Source organism: Numenius arquata, chromosome 5 (genome assembly GCF_964106895.1).
Source record: "Numenius arquata chromosome 5, bNumArq3.hap1.1, whole genome shotgun sequence".
NCBI classification, from domain to species: Eukaryota; Metazoa; Chordata; class Aves; order Charadriiformes; family Scolopacidae; genus Numenius; species Numenius arquata.
Genome location: NC_133580.1, coordinates 61,754,777 through 61,776,101, shown reverse-complemented (window position 1 = coordinate 61,776,101; position 21,325 = coordinate 61,754,777). Strand labels below are relative to the sequence as shown.

The following is a 21,325-nucleotide window of genomic DNA, read 5'->3' as shown; positions in this document are numbered from 1 at the left end:
CATTATGAAGGTGGGCAATTCCCTGCCAGTTGGCCTTGCTGCCAGAGAACAGCTCTAACACGTTTAGTTTACTAGGGTTGCTATGGCTTCAGGGGGCTTAAGCACAGTTTTTTGTGACTTCTGAATTGGTTGAGTGTGTGCCAGGCTCAACTCAACCAAGGCAGGTGAAACACAGGTGTCTCGGCAGAACTTTTATGGCTCATACTCTTGAAGATGGATGCTTAAAAGTAGGTAGTTTTTGATCCTTTTTTTTCCTGATGTTGCATTTAGTGGTATGACCATGGCGATAGAACCAAGAATGAGCTTGAAGACCAGCTTTCCTAATTTTTTGCCTGATTCCATTACCACTGTTTCATTCTGTTTTTTCTGTATTAACGGAAGTGCATGTTTGTGTGTACCTATTCTTTCTGTGTCACTGGAAAATGCTACTGTTGTTCTCCTGAGTACGGGGATCGCAGTTGGTGATAACAATTTGCTCTGTCAGCTAGCAGGAGAAATGGCTGTCTCTTTTTACTCCCCTCCCATACACACTTCTAGTAGTGACAGAAATACCTTTATTTGCCTCTCTGGAAGAGGCCAGCTGCCTAGGCTGGAGGCAGGCGTGTAACGGCCAAGCATCAAAGTGCCCAACTGGTACATAACACAACATGTTCCAGGTGATGAGCACAGCTCCTGAATGCTGTGGAGAACCCCTAACACTTGGAAGTGTGTATCTGGGTCCACAAAATGGGACTAAAATCTGAAAAAAATGCCATCTCCTTCCTGAACACCTCTAGTCTTTACACGCCTGCCTGAGTAAAGTAAGAATTTACTCTTTGATTTCTTTTGTTGGTGCTGCAAAGTCACGTGGCTCGCAAAAATTAGAGGGAGTTTTTCCTTTCTGAGTTGCACTTTACAACAGAATTGTTAAGCGCTGAGTGCAGTGTTTTGTTGTGGTGATATATGAGGCAGAAGGAACACAGCTTGACTTCCAAACTCCAAGCAAGAGTTTGCAGCGCTAGCAATTAGGAAGAAGATATTTGTACATGTAAACTGGAAGTCTTATCTGGAAATCACTGTGAGATAATAATCTTGGGACCTTATGACGTTATTTTACCAAGACACAAAGGAAGTATAACAGCAGTATAAGGACCTTGTTGTGTGAAACTTTTCACAAATCTAGTAATAGATCAGCTGGTCTGTTTTTAAAAGAAGGGAAGGAAGACTATTTATTTCCCCCCAAAGGAACTGCTACAAAGCTATTTTCCTTATCAGAAGAACACCTTTTTCCTGAATGTTATCTCTTTGACATTTGTTCTGTATAACCTAATGAGGGCAGGTGGAACACCATGGGAATGAGTTATTGTTGATTTGATATAATTTTAACTTTTGTTTCAAGCCTGTGCATGGAGTTGGTATTTTGAGCCTTCATTTTGCTTATTGGTGACCTTGGGCTGTTTCATAGTCAATAAGAAGTAAAAAAAAATTAGTGCTTCTTTTTACTGCTAGGCTCTTAGGTGGCTCAAAGTTGTATCTAGAGACCATGACAGAATTTCTATATATTTTTTTCTTCTGTGAGCAGCAGAGTGTGTTGCTTGATCCCCCCACATAAAATGATAGGGAGCATTCATGATTTAGATTCTTCCCTGAATGTTTGATTTAGACCTCTTACACATCTCGTAACAAACACACAGTAATTTTCCTGGCTTAGGGCCCTGCTGTGCCGGCAGGGTGAAGCCGCTCGCTCTGGCCCTGCCTGATGCCCCCATTACTCAGCAGAGCTGACAGTCTGCTGGGTGCTTCCTGCCCTGGCAACCAGACACAAGCTGACCTTTCTGCATGAGGGATGGCTCCAGGAATACCCCAAAAAGTGATCTTTTGCCCAGAACGTGGGCTTTCCTCTGCCAGATGCAGGCGGCCATGCAAACCTGTTACTCCACTGGTGTCACAGGTATTGGGTTTGATGCTCCTCAGAGAGGATGCAACACTGAGCATGCAGTAAAACCTTGTGACTGGGAGAGGAGCTTGTGCGTCCTCAGCTATGCCCATGCTCCCCCTTTGGCCAGCCTGTTTTAATTTGCCTTCTTGGCACTAAACAATTAAGTATGGGGGAGACCTGAGGGTTCAAATGATCACCATAGAAAGTAAAGCCATGGAAAGTAAAGATTTAAAGTTATCTGTGCCCACATGCAGCCTCTTCCCATCCTGGCATGAACCCAGAGGTGTGTTAAGCTCTGTATCAGACAGAATACAAGGTTGTAGAGTATCAAGGCTCAGGGAATAATTTGACACAGCCAATTAAATGGCTGAGCATCCATGCTCTGTTTATATGTTCCTAATATTTTACATGGTACTCTAATAGCAAACCCGGGAAGAAGGTGAATTCCCAGTGCTGCTACTCTGTCAGGATCGGGGGCGGCTTCTATCACAATAAGAAGAAAACCTGCTTTAGCTCACCTGCCAGATAAATGACCATACTTTGGAATTCCATCAGGAAAATGGTTCTTCTAAAACCACTTTCTCCTCTTCACCATACTTGGCTACTGGGAAAACTAGAAGAGTATAAACAGATAAAAAGAAATTTTAGTGCAATATAGAAGTAAATGTAGTTTTCTGTGTTGTCATCTGTCCTGGCTTCTGGCCAAAGAGATTTATTTCCCAGCTGTAATGTCATCGTACTTATGCAGCCCAGCCATAGTTGAGTAAGGGTGATCCCCAAGAACTCTTCTGAGTCTGGACCTGAGAGCCACAAGCACCCATAGTACCATCAGTCTCTGCTCCAGAATGACTCTTTCCGGGGAGCTGAGATCAGTGGTAATTAGAGCTAAAGTAAGATAGCTTTCCTTAAACAAGCCAGCAAGGATCTGGCTCAGAACACAGTCCTAAAAATGCCTTTGTCTATCACCAAGCAGAAAATCTTCTCCAATTGCTTTCAGAAACCCACACATGGATTGGCCGTCTGTATCAGTTTCTTAAGCAGCATTTGTCCCACACCACCAGTTTCAACCGCACGTTTCTGTCCACGTGCTGCCTATTGCCTCAGTTATTTTTTTGACAGATCTGTTCCCCGAGTTGGTTAGCTGTACAGCCACAAAAATGGCTGGGCTTGCACAGCAGCGGGGACAGCACAGTGCTTATTAAGCTGGCATTTCCACCTAAGAAACAGCAGCCTTAGTGTAGTGTCCTTTGGATCCTGTCCCCTCCTAAAGCTTCCATATGATTTCTTCTGGCCTTGCTTTCTGGGAGAGGAAGGGGAAGGGAGAGAAGTCGATTAGTACTAACGTGTCTGAAACAAGTTTTTTTCTAAGTAGCGCTTATTCAATATTTAATGGATCATTCGATTACAGGTTATATGGTTGGGTACAAACACTTGCAGCCTTCTTGCTTCTCAACAAGAAAAGAGTTTAACTCATTTCTCCACTTACCCACAGATTACTGAAAGGTTGGGGAAACTGGGGCATACCTAGTGAATATGAAAGCATTGTCAGCATTTTTCACGTTCTCCATACCGTAAATGCTCTCTTTGTGGTGCATGTGCCATAGTGCTTCCCAAAACACTGAGACTAGGGTTCATTTGCAGTCTGCAAAACTAGTCAAAACCTTAAAAACAAAGGGTCTGAAAGAGTGTATTCCTGCTAAAGCTTTGCTGGTCAGTGCAGACTAATTTATTCTCATGTCTTGATCAATTGACTCATGCTTTAATGATCTCATACTTTTCCCATTCAATCTAAGAATATTTTTAGTGATTGGAAATCTCTAGCTCTGGCTGTGCTTTATGCCTTGTGTCATCTGTTAGACTTCAGGAAATTTCTTAGCAAGAGTTTCCACCTTTCGTTGGAGCTAACTAAAGGGCTCTCCAAGCTCTACGATTCTTCATCATCAGCTCCCAGAATGAACACGCTCGGGAAGAACCAGATAAATCAAACAACATAGGCAAGGACATAATGCAGACAATTCACAATAATAAAGTAGCTGCATTAGTCTCAAAACAGCAATTCAAAGGAGAACAGGATTAAGCAAATACTGTATATGCCAGTTCATTTGCACCATCTGCTGAACCAAGTATCAGAAGGGGAAAGGATAGTAGACACATGGGACTGTGTGTTGAAATACATTTAGAAAAAGAAAATTGTTTCAGAAAGCCATGAAAACAAAAATCTGGGTGCTTACAAGTCTGAAGCCAGGAGAGGGAAGGAAGAATGATGTCATTTCATAGACCTCAGAGATTTGACTTTTTTTCATGTGCCATTTTTAGGAGTGGGGAAAGAAGTGGAGCTTAATATTGTCTCTCTCTAGTTCAGACTCAGATCGGAATCGCTATTTAACTATAGGAAACACAAGTGTGGAAATTACGCAGAGAGTAAAAAGCACAGGTTTTTCAAACATGCTTGGGTGCTGTGAGTTCACGCAAGGTTTGGGCTTGGACAGAGTCATCAGGACACGGTCACAAACTGACTGTGGTTTAGATGGTTTAGACAATGCAGCTGTTTCTTAAGAATATGTTGTGTTGATCGGAGCAGGTGAGAGGCATTTGGATCCTTTCAGCTCATCTTTGGATCAATAGCGCTACTGAGGATGCTTTCCTGTAAAACATTATCAAAAGCTGAGAAACTCAGTTGCTCAGATACTGTTGTGAAATATGTGTAATAGTCAAAAGATGATATTGGATTTATTCGTTGTCAAACACAGGAACAGTAATAGAGGGGAAAAAAGATCCCAGTATTCCAGTAGTCTGGGAAGTGGCTGGTGCATCTCTCTGAAGTGTCATATGGCGTATTAGCATATACCAACCCATTTCAACCACTGAAAATATGTGTTTATTTCTCTTCGTCAAGACTGCTTAAATATTGGAAGTTACAGTTTTTTCCTTGTAATATAAATTGCTATAAAAAACGTAATTGAATTATTACTTATTTAATTGGTAATAATTACACTTAACAATCTGTGCCACGAAAGATAATGGCTGTGGAAGTCAAAAGGCATTTGCACAGAATTTTAACTTGGTGATAAATGGCTTCCTCTGTGAGATGACACATGAGAGCTGTACATACTGCCCCATCTTTAAAGAACTGAAAAAATCTGGTTTAGCTGCAGGGAAAAAAAAAAAAAAAGAGGGAAAGAATTTTCTATGTCCTTTCCTCCGGTGTTGAATAGGTTGAATAGGGCAGTATTTTGTAATGTGACAGTAAAAATTAAAAGGTCTCTTAAATAAATACAGTAAAAAGTAGTAACTGTTTAGATAGTTTAATTTTCAGTTCTTACAGCATCAGAACACCTCAAAATTACTGATAAAAGCATCATTGATTCATAGATAGATGGTGTTAAAGGACATAAGGCATCAACAGAGAATCCAGGCAGACTTTGTGTATATCATAGGCCATTACATTTTACTGAATTACTGCCAAACTGAGCCCAGTACCTTCCATTTCACTGAGACATAACTGGTGTTTGGCAAGAGCAGAAAGTATCCTCACAGTACCCATTTTGAATTATGGAATTATTAGTTTCCTTATTATATAGATGGGACATAGAGTAGTTCAGGGAACCATTGGCAGGTCTTTCTGGATGCCGCATGCTCTACCAGGAGGCTATTTTCTCAGGGAAAGGAAAAAAAAAAAGAAAACACCACAGGAATCTTAAGGTCTCAGTAACTCCTTCCCCATAAAACTGACTTCTCCTGACACTAGTGGTGATAATGAGAATTTGACGATTGTTCTGTGACTTGTGTGATATTTTCAGTCCTGGCTGGAACACATTAAAAAGCTGTTTTGAAGATAGAGGATACATTACTGTGATCACACTAGCAGAAAAGTTCAAAATCTGTGCTTGCTCTCTAAAAGCACTGAACTGCCTGAAGAAAATTGATGTGTTAGCATAGGCAAAGTTACCCAAATCTTGTGCCAGAAGTAAAACTCACATTGCCTTGCTCACGTAAGATGCAAATTGTAAATAGTTTATTATAAATAAAGTATAAAACGCCAAATCATAATTGTTGTTATGGTTGGAATTTCCAGAGACAGATACCATGTCTTGTGAGCTTCTGGGGATGTTGTGGCCCCTCTGAAAATAACGCTGCACCGTCCCCAGCAGCACCAAGACCACTCCATACTGTCTGTGTGCATCCATAATGTATAGACAGTGCTGTCTGCAAGCGATCACAGATTTCGGCTTCCCGATCCAGAAACGTAGGTCTGTTCATTCCAGTTCCTCTTCACCATGGAAAGCAAACAGGACATCGCAGTTACCAGACCTGTAACTGTTGTTAGGCAGGTAATGTTCTTGGTACAAGTCTCACTGGCTGCGTTTCCACTAGTAAACCAGAGCTATGGCACTGAGATGAGAGCTGGCATATAAATCATGGAATTGTCTAGCTTGGAAGGGACCTTTCAGATCATCGAGTCCGACCATCAACCTAACGCTGACAAAAACCATCACTAAACCATATGGCTAAGCACTACATCTGCCTGTCGTTTAAATACCTCCAGGGATGGCTCAGCACCCAGGTGAGCTGCTGGCATGTTTTCTCAGGCAATTTGTCCTGTGCCACCTCACTCTCTCCCAGGCCATGTCTTGGTACTGTTCCCAGAGTAGCCTGGGTGAGAGATGGTTTCCAGAAAGAAATGCAACTGGGGCCACCCTCCGCTGGCAGCCGGCAGAGTTTAGCTGTGTGCACGCAAGTGCTCCTGTCACACACCCCGAAGGCTGGAGAATGGGCCTCACCCATTTGATCTAGGAGCATAAAAGTACCTAAGTCTGTCATTCCATACCCGTTAGTGATGGACCCTTGTGCGCTGGATCACCAGGCGGTATAAGCTAAGCCTGGATCACATGGGAGCAAAATTACATTTCTGTTACGTTAACAGAGCGTCCGTTATGGAATTTAGGCTGACTTTGTTCTTTGTGCTGGGCAATACCTGATCCGATGCTGGAACGAAACTGGCAGAAGATTCCTTATATGGCGTGAAGCATGCTGATACAAAAGTAAATCTGTCCAATATTTTGGAAAAAAATTTGAACTGGTCAAATTAAATTCTGCAAACACAGCTCTCCGCATCACTGGTACCCAGGAGCTTTAACGCCAGGGCTGCTGTGCTGCTGAAGCACAACCTCAGTCACACAGTTAACGGCACTGGGAACGCTGCTGCAGTGCGGTTGGTAGCACCGGTACACGCACAGAAGACCTTTTTCAATATTGCTATTATTGAGAACTTCAAATGAATGGATGCATTTGAAAGACTTCCCAGAAAATACATTTCCTTTTCAGCTGGCGGCTCAGTTATTCGTCTAAGTAGTCTGCGGATTAAGTAATTTGACAACCATTGAAAGGTTTCTTTTTGTGAAACAATTGTGTGTTATTGCTCTCTCCTTTTTCCATTTCACCTGTACAACTAACCCAGAAATTCAGCACAGACATACCAAGACACACACGGAGACCAGACGGCAGCCACACCAAGCAGTGTGTGATGCTGCTGGTGCATCTCAAGAAATAGCACAGGACGAGCTTGTAAAAGATTGGGGAGGGAAAAGCAGATGCAGGGAACGGGTTAAGAGGATTGTTTTTTCCTATTTGCTTTTTAGGTCACTTCTTTACATACGTGGGGAAAGAGGGAGCATGGATCTTAGTCATTTCACGTCACACCTGATTAGCGCAGGGGAGGTCAAGTTGAGGTACAGCATCTTGTGTTACAAGGCAGTTGAATGATCCGGTATCTAATTTATTAAGATACCGCGCAGATTGGGCAATCTGATTTTTTTAAGTGCATAGCGACTGTCAGTTTGGTTGGCACTTCTCCATCTTTCTCTGTGCTGTGCTGCAGCGTGGGGTGGGTGGGAAGAGGCTGGACTGTCCCCATCTGGCTGCGGTGGCCGTGTCGTGGCACTTTTCCCTCTCAGTGGGGGACGTTAGATGTGTCTCCCTGGGGACTACCTCTCCAGCACTGACAGACCGACGAGCGCTTGTGTGAGCGGGGGGTGTAAGGCAGAGCCATCACCGCACACGATGACCCCACGTTGCTGTGAGAAGCACGGGCCACGCGTGCCAGTGTGTTATACCTCCACCTGACCGTCAGATCCACCCACCTTAAATCCCATCTCTGGGTTTTTTTATAGATCCTGGCAGAACAGCTCGAGTACACTGTGTACAGTCAGAGGAAAAGTATTGATTTTGTTGTACCTGCACAGAATTCTTAACAGAAAAACAAACCTAATGTTGGTGTTTTCTTTTTTTTCTCTTTTGACTTTTGTGCGTGGGTTTCTGTACTCACCATATAGTGTTTGATCCGTGTGAAGAACAGAGTTAGAGCTTGGTTTTTAAGAGGAGCACAACCCAGGCTCTGATCTGTGCAGGCACAATTTCAGAACCAGTAAATAATTTTGCCCATGTTTTATTGCCTGTATTTAATTGAAGTGCAAAGTAATAATTTCCTTCCCACCTACAAATCAGAGAATCAGATGGACAGTTACTACGTTTTTCTGGGGCAGTTATCAGGAACCATACCCTCCTACATCAGCATTACCAAGAACATACAAAATGCAGCTTATCTACAATTCACTGGGCCAAGGGACAATTCACAACTAGCCTGATCCCAAGTGTATCCTTATTTATTTTGAGGATGTTGCTGTGAATTAAGTTTATTAAAACGTTATTTTAATAATAGGTATAGTATACATTAGTTGTGTTGCTAAATGTATTTTTATGAAAACAGTTTAAGCATTCTTAATGCACACGCTATCAATACTTAAAAGCATCATTGCCTGATGGTGATAATACAGCTTCACTAGTGGATGATCTATGAGTGCAAGCATTAAATACTCTCTACTTTAAAGTCATTAATCCCTACTTTCTTCAAATACGTTTAATTAAAAAGTTCCATTTTCCAGTAATTGCTGTTTTTATATAACCCAAAAATGGAATTTTATTGAGGCACAAGGTCTTTTATATAAACATCCATCTGTCCACAGCGTAGCAGAGCTGGGACAAGTTTTGTGGACTGAGTGAGAAGTGGAGAGATTACAGAAGATTCTGCATCTCTGTAAGACCTTTGAACTTTTGTCCTCTGTGTAACGGCTCTGAAGGATTTTGCTTTCATAATTTCGGTACAAAACAAGGGAATTGCAGAGTCAATAGGGGAGAAAATCATGAAACAATGGGTTTATTGTCTAGTGGAGTTACTTTATTAGTTTATAAAGAAAAGCTCCTTCCTTATTCCTTCGGTCCTATGTCAACCTCTGCACTGTGAAGTATCATCTGCTTCTTATATTGTTCCTTTCTGTTTGAACACAGAATTAAGCAAACCTCAATTGCATATATAAAAATGCATATATCTGTATCTGTGCTTCAGGCTGAGAGATATCAGTAATAAAATAGAGAATTTGTTGGTATTAATAAGGTTGGCATTCAAAAAGTATGAAATAAATGCGTGGAAGTTTGTCAGCTTATTAATCATTCCATTATAAGTGGTGTTTTTACTTTCATTGCTCTAACATCTAACCACAGTTCGCTGGCTGAAGGCCAAGCTAGCTTTTGCATTGGCACATTACCATGCGGTGTAGTTCTGTACTTCTCTTCCCTTTATTAATGCTGCAGACTTCCTACAATTCAGGCTAAAAATAGAACTGGTTATGTGAAAAACACTGCATTTGTGCTTGAGCTGCAGTATAGAAACAAGAGGATTTTGTATGAACGGGGGAAGAGATTCATGACACAGAAGAGCTAGCTGCTTATACTCTGGAAAAAGCTTTCTTTTTGCACGGTTGTAAATAAGATTAGAGTTGCTATGTACACGTTAGTCTGAAGGATGAATCATAGTTGTGGTATTGCCTCAGTATGTATGAATCTTCGTGTGTGTCTAGTGTATGAAGGAAAGCTGATTTCTTGTACGAGGAAACCTGAAAATAGTGCGACGTACAAAAGTGGATTTGTAAAATCAAAGGTGAAGGTGATGTTTTGTTTTTCAGTATAAAGAATGTGTTCATCTGTGGCACATATTTTGAAGTAACCTCAAAAAATGATACGCTAAACTAAAACTTCCACTGCACCACTAGATTTTTGGACTTGTATTTTGGCCAGTCATAGCCTCTCCTGTTGCTCTGCTTTCAGTGTCGTTAAGGCAGCATTTTCTGTCTCCAGACCACTTCACCTTGAAAACATTCCTAAACTTATTTCCAAGTTGTAATACAGCTGCGCAGTAAAAATTGTCAGCATTCAAATGCAGTCCCTACGCTCTTGATCTTTTCTATAATGCTGTGATTTGTTTTGGATCAGCAGTGGTTTGAACAAGACAAACAACACACCGGATTCCATCTGAACCTACGGGAGCTGCCAGGGACACAGGTGAAGAGTGATAGTGGATGCATTTCATAGGCAAAATGAAAAGCCGCAAAACTGATAAGGTCTCATTGTTGCACAAATAGAAAAAGCCAACAGTTTGCATATCAGAAATATCAGGTGTTAGGATTTGACTCAGAACTGCTGAATAGTAGCTTGTTTGCCTTTGGAGAAGCAGAGAGGAAGGAAATGTCATGCAGCAACATCACACACGTGATAGTGATGGGAGATGGCAAACAGGGAAATAGACCTTTCCGATGCTGTTTCCTAAAGATACTGGCTGTGATGGTGGATTATTAAGGAATTCTCATTATTAAATATCTGCACTTGGCAAAGAATAAGAGAGGAACGAACCTCTGTTGAAGTGCACAACAGTCTCCGAAGTCACCCTTGTTTTGTTCTTAACTTGGTGCTGTGTAAGAAATGAAATTGGTGATTGTGTTAGGAGCAGAGGCAATAATAATGAAATGAGAATAAATTGTAAGCTGTATGATTTTTGAACTCTCTAGAGAAAATGAAATTAAGAAAGCTTTCAAATGTAATCTACTTTGCACCAGGCCACTGAAACACAGTGAGGTAAAACATCAGCTATTTGGTTTCTGTGTCGATTCATAACCTATAATTGGATGTAAAAAAGGAGAGATTAGTTCACAGGACAAGGCTCAAGTAAAAAAAAGTTTGGTCCAAAGTGCTTAGTTCCTCCTCTAAATTACTACAGACCAGCCTTAACCCCTACATAATGGCGGAACTCCATCCAGATCCAGTATAGGCTGAAATCAATGAATCTGTTCTGATTTACATTAAAATTTAATTTTGCCCCGACAAGCTCTCTGAAACTGATATTCAGCGCAATACCAAATGCAGTATAAAGGATCATATCATGCAGTCAACATGATGCACTTTGCAATATAATTTAACACTAACATTAAATTAAATTACAAAGATAAATTTTATGGTCTCTCAAAATCATTTAAGAGCTTAATTCTGATCTGTGTAAGACAAATCTTGGCTATTGATCATTGAATATATAGATAGTTGTGAGAGAAGAATCACACAATATGATGGGCTGTACAAGACTTCGTTATGATATAGGCTTGTGATTTGACATATTGATCCTTTTCTGCAGTTAGGACCTCTGCTCGAGGAGAAGGCTCAAGCAGGTCGACCTCATTGCAGAAAACATCAATCTATAGACTTTGTATGAGGCCAGATTGCACCAGGAGGTCCAGAGCTAGAATCTAGGAAGAGCTAGATGGTGAATTATTCAGATTCTGGGTTTTCACAGCCTTCAGAACTAGGCCCATCAGGAGGAAAATGAGACTTCTCCTGCAAGTCCTTTTGTTTTCATTAGCTGAAAATACATACAGCAACTGGATGCAGTTTGCCTCTGCCATTGGGATTCCAGGAATATCGACTTGTATTATTGAAACCAACCGCCCTTACTTTGCCTGATTTGTCATCAGGGGAAAAGGAAAGGAACCAGATAACATTCACTGTGCACTTTGGTGTAGGAAGTAGGAAAAGGCATGAGCCCAGCTGGTGCAAACAATATTAAAAGTTTGTAAGACTTGTGTGATGCTGTTGAAGGAAGGGTTTTTCAAAACATCTCCTCATTGTACAGAGGGTGAATAGGAAAAAGAACATTTACTGAAAGGACATTCTTTTAATGGCTGGGTTATGAGAGGAAGAGTGAATAATTTAAAGTTGCAAAGTTCTTGCAAAGAGTCCAAAAAATATAAATCTATTTAAAAACAGTATTAAAACTTCAAATAGAGAAGCAAAAATACAAACAATAGAGCTCTTTTCTTAACCCATAAACTATAGATCTAAAAAGAAAGATTAAGAAAAATCACAAGGAAAGTAAAAAGAGCTACTTTTTCCAAAAGTCTGAAGGGAGAGGGTTATCAAATAGTTACAGCAGTGACTGGGAGGCCTAAAACATTTTTTTAATGTTTAAGAGTATTGTGAAACAGAGTTCATTCCAGCACATGCTGTAATGATGAGTGTACTGCCAAATTGATAACTAAATAAGGCAGATGTCAAACTCATCTCCACACATGCAGCTCCAGCATGAGTGCTTCCCCTCGGATGGGGAAAGGAGAGCACATCTGTCCGGTTCAGCATTCATTACGTGGCTGCTTCACACCAGTCATTACATATAAACTGAAGATGTCGCTAACACTGCTCATTAAGAAATGCTTAGTTTGGTACAATCTGATCGCTAAGGAGGCCCTCAAAGGAGGTTCTCCTCAGGGGAGAGTGTGCCCGGCTATCTGCGTAGCATTTCAGCAGCAGTTCTGCAAGAACAAGGATGTTTACAGGAATGCTCTTCTGGTTACAGAAGTCTTAAACCTGGCGACCTTTGGGTAGTACAAGCACTCTGCAGGGAGTGAGGAACCTGAAGTCCCACGTGGGATGCAAGGAAGGAGGGAAAAGGTTTCTGAATTGTAAAGGAGGTTGGGTTCCTTGCTGACCAGGCGAACAGGTTTGATGCTGTTGCTGTTGCCACCACACGAAAGGGCAGAATTAATGGCCACAAAAGCTAGCAAAGTTTCCATAATCGCCTTCGTTGCTCCAGAGTGCATGGAGGAGAGGGCACTGGTGGATGCCGTTAGCTAACTGATATGTTAAAAAAAAAAATAGAGGGAAGGAGAGACAGAAATTAAATTGGGGTCCGACACACTAATGAGAATTACCTGCAGTGCTGGTGATAGCTGTGCTGTGTTAAGAACGGTTTCTGTTTCCTATCCACTCATAGTATTTGCCTGGAAAACCATGGGGTTTTTTAAGCTTAGCCTTACCTGAAATGAATGCTGCTTCTCTCCATTCTCACTGTTGCTGGGAATTGAAATGGCTGCAGATACAGAGCAGTGTAAAAACATGATGAGCTATGTAGCTTGGGAGCAATTGAGCAGCTGAATACTGCATTATTGAGAAATCATTTGCTACCTCTGGGTGTTAGTGAGAAACTGGAGAGTCCTAGACTGGCATTCAGGGCAGAGCATAGGATGAATAAACATTACGGAGTGCCGAGTGTTTACTAGTGAATCCAGCATGGAGCTTCAGTAGTTGCATGTCATCCCACTGCGTCGTGCAGGGCTGGCAACAGACAGGAAAGAAATACTGAATTCCAGGAGCCTTGTGGCAGAATTGATCTTATATTGTTTCCTAAATAACCAAATTATCAATGAAATGAATGACATTTTGCTTAATGTGCAGCAAACAGTCTGCATAGCAAAACAGCCGTATTTTCAAGTGACAACATGTGAGAACCATTTAAATATATATCAGTAGTCCTCAAGGGACTTGTAGATAGCTACATGAAATTGTTGTTTTCATGTGCATACCTTACTGTTGCCAAATTAGTATGGCTTAGTATTTTCCCTCTTATCTAGTTGAGATAGGAATCTCTTCAGAAAGAGGGGCTCAGTAGTTTGTAATATATCTGTGTATATCTCTGGCATTGTATAAGTAATAAATAATAAGTTGTAGATGCTAATGATCATTAATATTGCAGGCTGGATTAATTAATATTTAAGCTGGAAATTCTAATCCTTACCTCCTTAGGTGATTACAAGTATAAATATTTCTTGACTCAGCATGGTGAGTAGTCACAAAACATGGAACCTTCTCCAGTGTGGAGTGATGGCTATTAAGTATACCCTGGACCCAGTTAATCTCAGGTTATGGAATTTGTCCCAGAATCTGCTCTTGCTATGGTATTGTGCTGCAGAACAAATTTCTGCATTTTTTAAAGCTAACAAAATATCGACTCCATATGGTTTTGGAGACGTACTTAAAATATGAGCCAAGTTCAGGCTGATGCAGCGCTGTCTTGCTGAGCCCTGAACTAGTCTAAAACAATTTCCTTGAGAGGCGTGACCACATTCATCTCAATGAGATTTTAAGTCAAAGCCTAAGGAAAGAAATTTCAGCGCCAGTTTTTAAACCTTTTCATTACTATAGAATCATAGAATCATAGAATGGTTAGAGTTGGAAGGGACCTTAAAGATCATGGAGTTCCAACCCCCCTGCCATGGGCAGGGACACCTCCACTAGACCAGGTTGCTCAAAGCCCCATCCAGCCTGGCCTTGAACACCTCCAGGGATGGGGCATCCACAACTTCCCTGGGCAACCTGTTCCAGTGTCTCACCACCCTCACAGGAAAGGATTTCTTTCTGGTATCTAATCTAAATCTCCCCTCTTCCAATTTAAAACCGTTACCCCTTGTACTGTCACTACACTTCCTGACAAAGAGTCCCTGGTTAAAGCTATCTGGTTAAAGCAGATGTATCTAATTTAGGAGTAAATACAATACATGTGCCTATACTATATTTCAAAGCAGTTTCCCACCTCCTTCTGGATACCAAAAGCTTGTATTGTTCCCTATGTATGTAGCAAAACCAAGGACTTCAATCTGTTTTTACCCTGCCAATTTAAAAATCTTTGGCACAGAATGAACTGGAAATATGGAGAGAACAGTAGTCACGGTAAACAAGTAAGGGATAACTCTATTGTGCTGGACTACTTAAGCTATTGGAGTTAAAAGCTGCCTTTTCATTCTGTCCCAAAGATCATCTAAGGTTTCACTACAATAAATAAGCCTGTGCAGACTGGATTTTGAATAGTCAGGTTACAGTAACTACTTCTATAATTTAAATCGAAGTGGTTACTGAATTTGCTGCTTGCTATACTAAGTACTGCAAAAATTCAAGATTGATTATTTATTTGTTCCATGTATATCATTACATGGGATGTACAATGAACATTTCTTATTAGCGTCCACATCTCAGCAAGAGTGTACAGTGGCTCTTCAAAAAGTGAAAGCAGGTAGCAAGAGTAGTAGCTTGAGTGATGGGAATCTCAAAACCACTTTTTTTGGCTTAAAGTTTATCATGTAAGGAAGGAGCATGGATATAGTTGATCCACTGAAACGCACTGATGGAAGAGACTTATATTTGACTTGACATACTGGGCAAGAGCTTAGAACAAAGCAAAAGCAATCCCCTCCAGAAAAACAAATATGTAAAAAAAAAAAAAAAACAACAACAAAAAAAATCCCAACCAACAAAAACCCCTCATTTCTCTTGGTTCCTAAAAAACCCAAAACATTTCTCATTTATATCTCTGTGTTTTTTAATGGAAAACAAAGACAGTTTTTAAGATGAAAATGTTCTGTATTCACATGTGATTCTTAAAAAACACAAGCTATTTTGAGCAGTGAATTGCAAGCCGGCCAGTGAAAGAAGCAGCAATATGTTCCTAGGAAATTTTCATTCCTCCCTCTGTTCTGCAGAGGAATGATACGTACATTAATTTTGAAAAACAAGCATAAGCAGAGAAATTTAAACTCAGCTCTAAGCCTTCCCTATTTCTAACACCAAAGAATGAACCGTATTGAGAAGTGCAGCAGAGCATTACTCTTTCCGTGCCACGCTGCTGGGAGAGCAGAGCGCTTGTACGGGGCTCTGACACCGCTCCTGGAAGTCAGGCTTCCAGGTACAGCTCTTTCACGGGGGCTGAAAAAATATCCATAACGTGTCCCCTTCCTCATCAGGGATGTATCGGTACCATATCGTGGACCTCTGGAAATACGTATCTGTGGATGTCCATAAAGCAGCGTGCGGAGACGGTTCAGGTCTTTTCAGAAATCCTGCCCCACTGAAGTCAATGGGACCTTTCACGGGGAAACGCACTGGGGCCAGCATTTCACTGGCAGTGTTAACTGGAGCCGTTCTCTCTGGATCACATACAGGGTCTGCAGAGGGAAGACTGCATTTCAGCATAGAAATAAAATGTCATTGTGTTCAGATTTGTTAGTTAATAACTGAGAATCTTTCTGGAGGGTAAAAAATGAGCTCTAAAAGAAAGCACTGAGCGCCTTCAAGGCTGCACAGTGTATTCCAGGTACACCTTCACTGTCAGCATTAGACAGGGACTAACACTCCCATTCAAGTGGGTTTTTTTGTCACTTTTAGGAAGGGCTGTAAATGTTTGTGAGCTCTGACTATGCAACAGTTCCTATCACTTGGAGGTGATTAATACAGGTATTCAAGCAGAAGACGTTTCAAGCATCAAAGGGTTAAAACTAAATTTCAGTAAAACTTCAGGGAAGACTCTCATCAAGTTCCTTGCTGGTTTGATTCAGAAAAACTGACGTTGTCTTATCATACATTACCATTTTTAAGTGTCATCTACATGAAAATTTGAGTAATTCCATTTTTCACTTGTGGTTAGCGAAACTTTTGCTGATACAGACAAAACTGGTAACCATGGGAAGAGACAGTTCCCAAAACTTCCTTCTTCTTTGGGACTCATTGGCTGCCCAGCACTTACTGGCCAGATACGTCTCCTGCTTTAAAGAAACTGGCTTGGTGTATTGCAAGACTGGAGTCCCGCTGAATTCTCTTTAAAATGCAGAAGGCGTTGAAAGCCCGAAAGGCTGCGGTTCTTTTGTGCTCCCAGCATGTGAGCTGGGGAGGACTCTTAGCTGGGCCAGCTCTGCCACCTGCAGCTCAGAGCTGGCAGGACCACAACATCTTCAGCAGCCCGACAAACCCCAGCTACTGGAGATGCAAAAACTCTCCAGAGAGACAAGAGGTTTCACTGAAGAGGGTAATGTCTAATTAAATTAGCAATAGAATACGTAAGCTTATGGTATGCAAGAGTAAGGTAGAAGAGAGCTTTTGCATTGGTCTTTCTGCTAATCTTCACTGCTTCCAGAATCAGCATGTATTCTCAGAATAGAACAGAAACCCGGCGTTTAGAACAAAAATCGTAAGGCTAAAACCCTTCTTGGTGTGATTGGAGTGATCTCAGGGCTGTAACTGACCCCTTACCTGTGAAGACGGATTTTGGCTCTGCTGATAACTGAAGTATTACAGGAAATTATGTGTGGATCTGTATTCTCAGAACCCTCTAACTCCTGTCTGCAGTGTCTCCAGTATCTCCTCGTATAACTCCCTTCTTAAAACACACTGGTTTTTGAAACCTATAAATGCTAGTCTTCTCCGCTAAAAAAAAAAAGTCACTAAAAAAAATAAAATAAATCAAATCCTTCCAGATGTGTTTTACTAACACAAAAAAACATGTGCTTTATTATGTTCCCTACTTTCACTTCCCTGAGCCCCAAGGGTATAATGTTACCATTTTTTCAAGTTGGATCCAAGCCCTGTAATTGATGAATTGTCCATAGGATCCATATGGAACTGTAGGAAAATCACTGACGCTCTATACAGCACCAAAATGCATGCATGTGTCCCAGTGTGTGCCAGGCACCCAAAAATGTAAACATTTCATGCCAATGACTTCTCTGGTCTCTAGCCCTGGATCCAACTCACAGCTATCCACAGGGAAACAGCAGCGGTTCCACAGCAATGGTCAGCCATCATTGTGATGAGTTCAAGTAAGAAAACATGATTGGAAACTAATTCTAATAATATTGGGTTCCTAAGCATCATGTGGAGTTCTTTCAGTATGTTTTAGTACTGCGAGGGGAAAGTATATAATCTATTATAATACCCAGTCTTCCAAATATGTTTTAAAAGCTAAAAGAAGCATAATTTCTCTTTTAACTTTGGGCTTCATTCAATTGTCCCCACACTTAAGACACCTTCTAGTGCCTGAAACGTTCATGTGGAGCCTTCTGTCCTTCTGGGACAGCAAGAGAGATCAGATGGATCAGATCCAGCATAACCTAGGGCACGTCAGCTGGTGCTAGACACCTGTCTGCGGGCCAGTGAGTCCCACCTTTTGTGTTGTCTAAGCATGGAGCCTTGTCAAGCATTGCCATTAAAGGTTATGGGTCCCTAGAAACATAGAAATTATTTCTGTGATCATCTATTGTCACTGCACTAAAGTCTTTTTAAGTCTTTAGGGTGTTTTCCTGGGTGACTGATTCTGAGCTGTGCAGAAAATGCTCATAGAAGAGATTGGTTTTGTTGGTGTTCCAAATATTGTTATTATAGTACTACAGTAAAGACTTGTACATTTTAATATTATCCAATGCTTGAAAAAAAATGTTAAAATAGATGTTTTGAAAAGGAATCTCGCAGAGTGAGATTAGGTGGTCTGAGGGGAATAGGCAGTCTAAGCCTCGGGCTTCTTCTATGTGCCAGTGAATGTAGGAGTATGTAAAACATTTCGTTTTAAGAAGTCACTTTGTAAAATGGTGCAGTCAAACCATCCCACCGGTTTCCTTGCTCCCTAGCAGTTAAAGACAGCAGGTGGTTTTGGCCAACCTAGCTCTTAAATGCATCTTGGCCCCACATTTTTAATCTAGCTTTTTGCAAACAACAAACTACTGATCGTCACTGACAGGTTCCTCGGATTTAAGATAATTGGACCACAATCTTTTCCTCATCCAGGGATTTCGTTTTGAGTCACTTTAGATTTCAAGTAGGTTTCAAAGGTCACTGAAAAAGACTGGGAGATTTAATATCAATCATTGTTAATCCAGTTCGCTTTACATTTGTGCCCAATTCACATGAGCTAGATGCTTTTAAAATGGACTTGTCATTACAGAGTTCAATGCCCTCCTATTACTCAGGCATCCAAAGTCGACCTTACAATTTGCAGAATTTAGAGGGAGAAAATGGTTGTGAATTCCCCCAAACCAGAAGTGGGATTAACTCGAGCCCGTACAGCTCCCAAATATCCAGAAGATGAAACCATCCCGTGTCCCAGCGTAAGGGCCCCAAGGCTTGTCGTTGAGTCCATGTGTGTGGGATCAGTCAGACACTGCTACATTTGGGGTCCATATCCCATTTTAATCTTGTGTGTGAAGTGAAAGAGTTTATGGCCAGGATTAGCAGTCAAGAGACCTACAGACAGCAGGGACTGCATCGTTCTCCTCAGTGCGCGTTACAGTTAGCGCACGATAGGAAACATCTTTGCCAGATGATAAAGAAGAAAAATTCTCTTTGTTGCCAACAATAAATGTATATGGAGGAGTAACTGTGTCATGAATAAGGTGTCCCTAAGGAAATCTTGGAAGACCCTACATATATGTTTACATACTTTTAGTCCCAGCAGAAGCAGAGCTATGTGTGTGTAGTGCTCTGCCCAGGCTAACTAGTTTGTTAAGAATTATCACAACTATCTTTTTCATGCTAGTTAGTATCTGCTCATAATGAGACAATTTGGGCAGCCCTGCCAGAAACCCAGACTTTTGAAAACCAAAGCAATGGTGTAAAATATGATCACAAATCTCTCTCTCTCTCACATACATACACACACACAAAACCTGAGCAAGTGCCTGCAGGTTTCAGAATAAATTGAATAAGAACTCAAAATACAACACCTCTTTCACAGCATAAACTGGATCCTGCACATACTTTAGGACCTGATGCTCTTAATTTTTGGTAGAATATTGAACCCGAGGAAAATCTGAGCCCAAAGAGCACAATCTGATAGCAGCTCTCTATTAGATTACCTTGCAGATATTTATCTACAAAAATATTTGTAAAAAGTCTATGCAAGAAAAATGTCGATGAGACAACTGCAGATTCAATTTCTGCAGTTGGGGAAAAATAATTCCTCATACTGAAGCTCTTCATTCTCCCTGCTGCTTTATGTTATCTCTATTTTAACTGCTGTTAATGAAAGGCTCATCAAAAAGCAGTGCCAATACACAATAATATTTAAATGCTGAATTAATCTCCTAGTGCTCATGGCAGTTCCCTTTCAGCTATTTTCCCTGCATATTTGGAATCTCCATTTATATGAATGAGAGTGGGGTGCACATGAGGAGAATGGAGCAAGCATTGATCAGCTCTGCAGCCCAGAGAGAAGAATTTGTCTGATGTCTCATATATTTGTAAAAGCAAATCTAAGATGCTCCTTCAGCAAGACTTCCTAAAATTAAGTAAATAACTCAAAAAAGACTCCCCTTAAGTTATGCCTTTCTGCAACTGCCTTTCTAACTTCTAATGATTTGATCAACTTGTTGCCTTGCTTCTGTTGGTTAAAAAAAAAGCCAAATCTTCTCTTCCTTCTAAATGCAATTCTGCTTTGAGAAGTGACTCTAAAAATGGCAGTCTCCGTCTTTATTCTAGGTCAGCTATGTCCTTATTAAATGGTCTCAGTTAGCAAGTAAAGAGACCTTTTCCTTCTGTGTGCCAGCCCGGCAAATTTCAGGTGGAACTTAGGGGTCAACCTGGGTTTTTTCTTCTCATGTGGGATGACCAAAAAACCAAGGATCCTGCAAGTGAGAGTGAGCCCTCAATTACATGTGTGCAATTCTGTAGTCTTCTGTGGCTTTGCATAAAGTTTAACTGACTGGAAATGATTCTGTGGTGCTAAACAGGAGGGGCTAGAAACCAGCTCACTTTGTTCTTTATGCTAGATCAGCTGTGCTAACAGGAGCAAAAAGCAGTAAACAGTGATTTTAATTACTAAGTGAACAGATAGAAAATATATGACTCAATTTAAAAAAGAGGTTTGCTTGAAATTCCATGTTTTGAGAAATCTCCAGCTTCGACATAATAGAGCATTCAAGCTGACGAGGAAAATAAATGCTTCTCTTTTTTCTTGGACATGTCATTCATGTGATGAGAAGAGAATATATAGTCCTCATAACAAGAAAGGAACAAAATAATTTGAATTATTTTGCATGCAATAGCAAGATAAAATATCATGTTTACAACCCTCATTTATGAGAAGTCTTCATTGCGGAGTGCAGCAGGTCAGAAGATCACTGTGTGCGCGTTTTGCTATACGGGAATGATAACCCGCTATGGGCATTTTATTATTTATTAATTCATCTTTGCAGCTTTGGCAATCAAGCATGAAAATTTTCCACTCTTCTGAAATCTCTGTAGTCTGGAAGACTATAGTTGAAGTTTCTCTGAATTTTTTTTTTTTAATATACATGCTTAAGATAGCTATCCTGGTTTGAGGTAAAACAGAGCCAATATTCTTTTCAGTAATTTTGCTTTTCAGTTAAGTCTCTTCTAACTGTCTGCACTCTCTGAAATTAATGGCACAACAATAGCAAATTGTGAGCAAAAGTTTTCTCA

The 21,325-nt window shown here is 40.8% G+C and overlaps 1 protein-coding gene across 6 annotated transcripts in view; it reads left to right on the top strand.

Annotated features, from left to right (window-relative positions):
• LDB2 (LIM domain binding 2) overlaps nucleotides 1-21,325 on the top strand; it is a 221,922-nt gene that overhangs the window by 188,675 nt on the left and 11,922 nt on the right. The window lies entirely within an intron of this gene.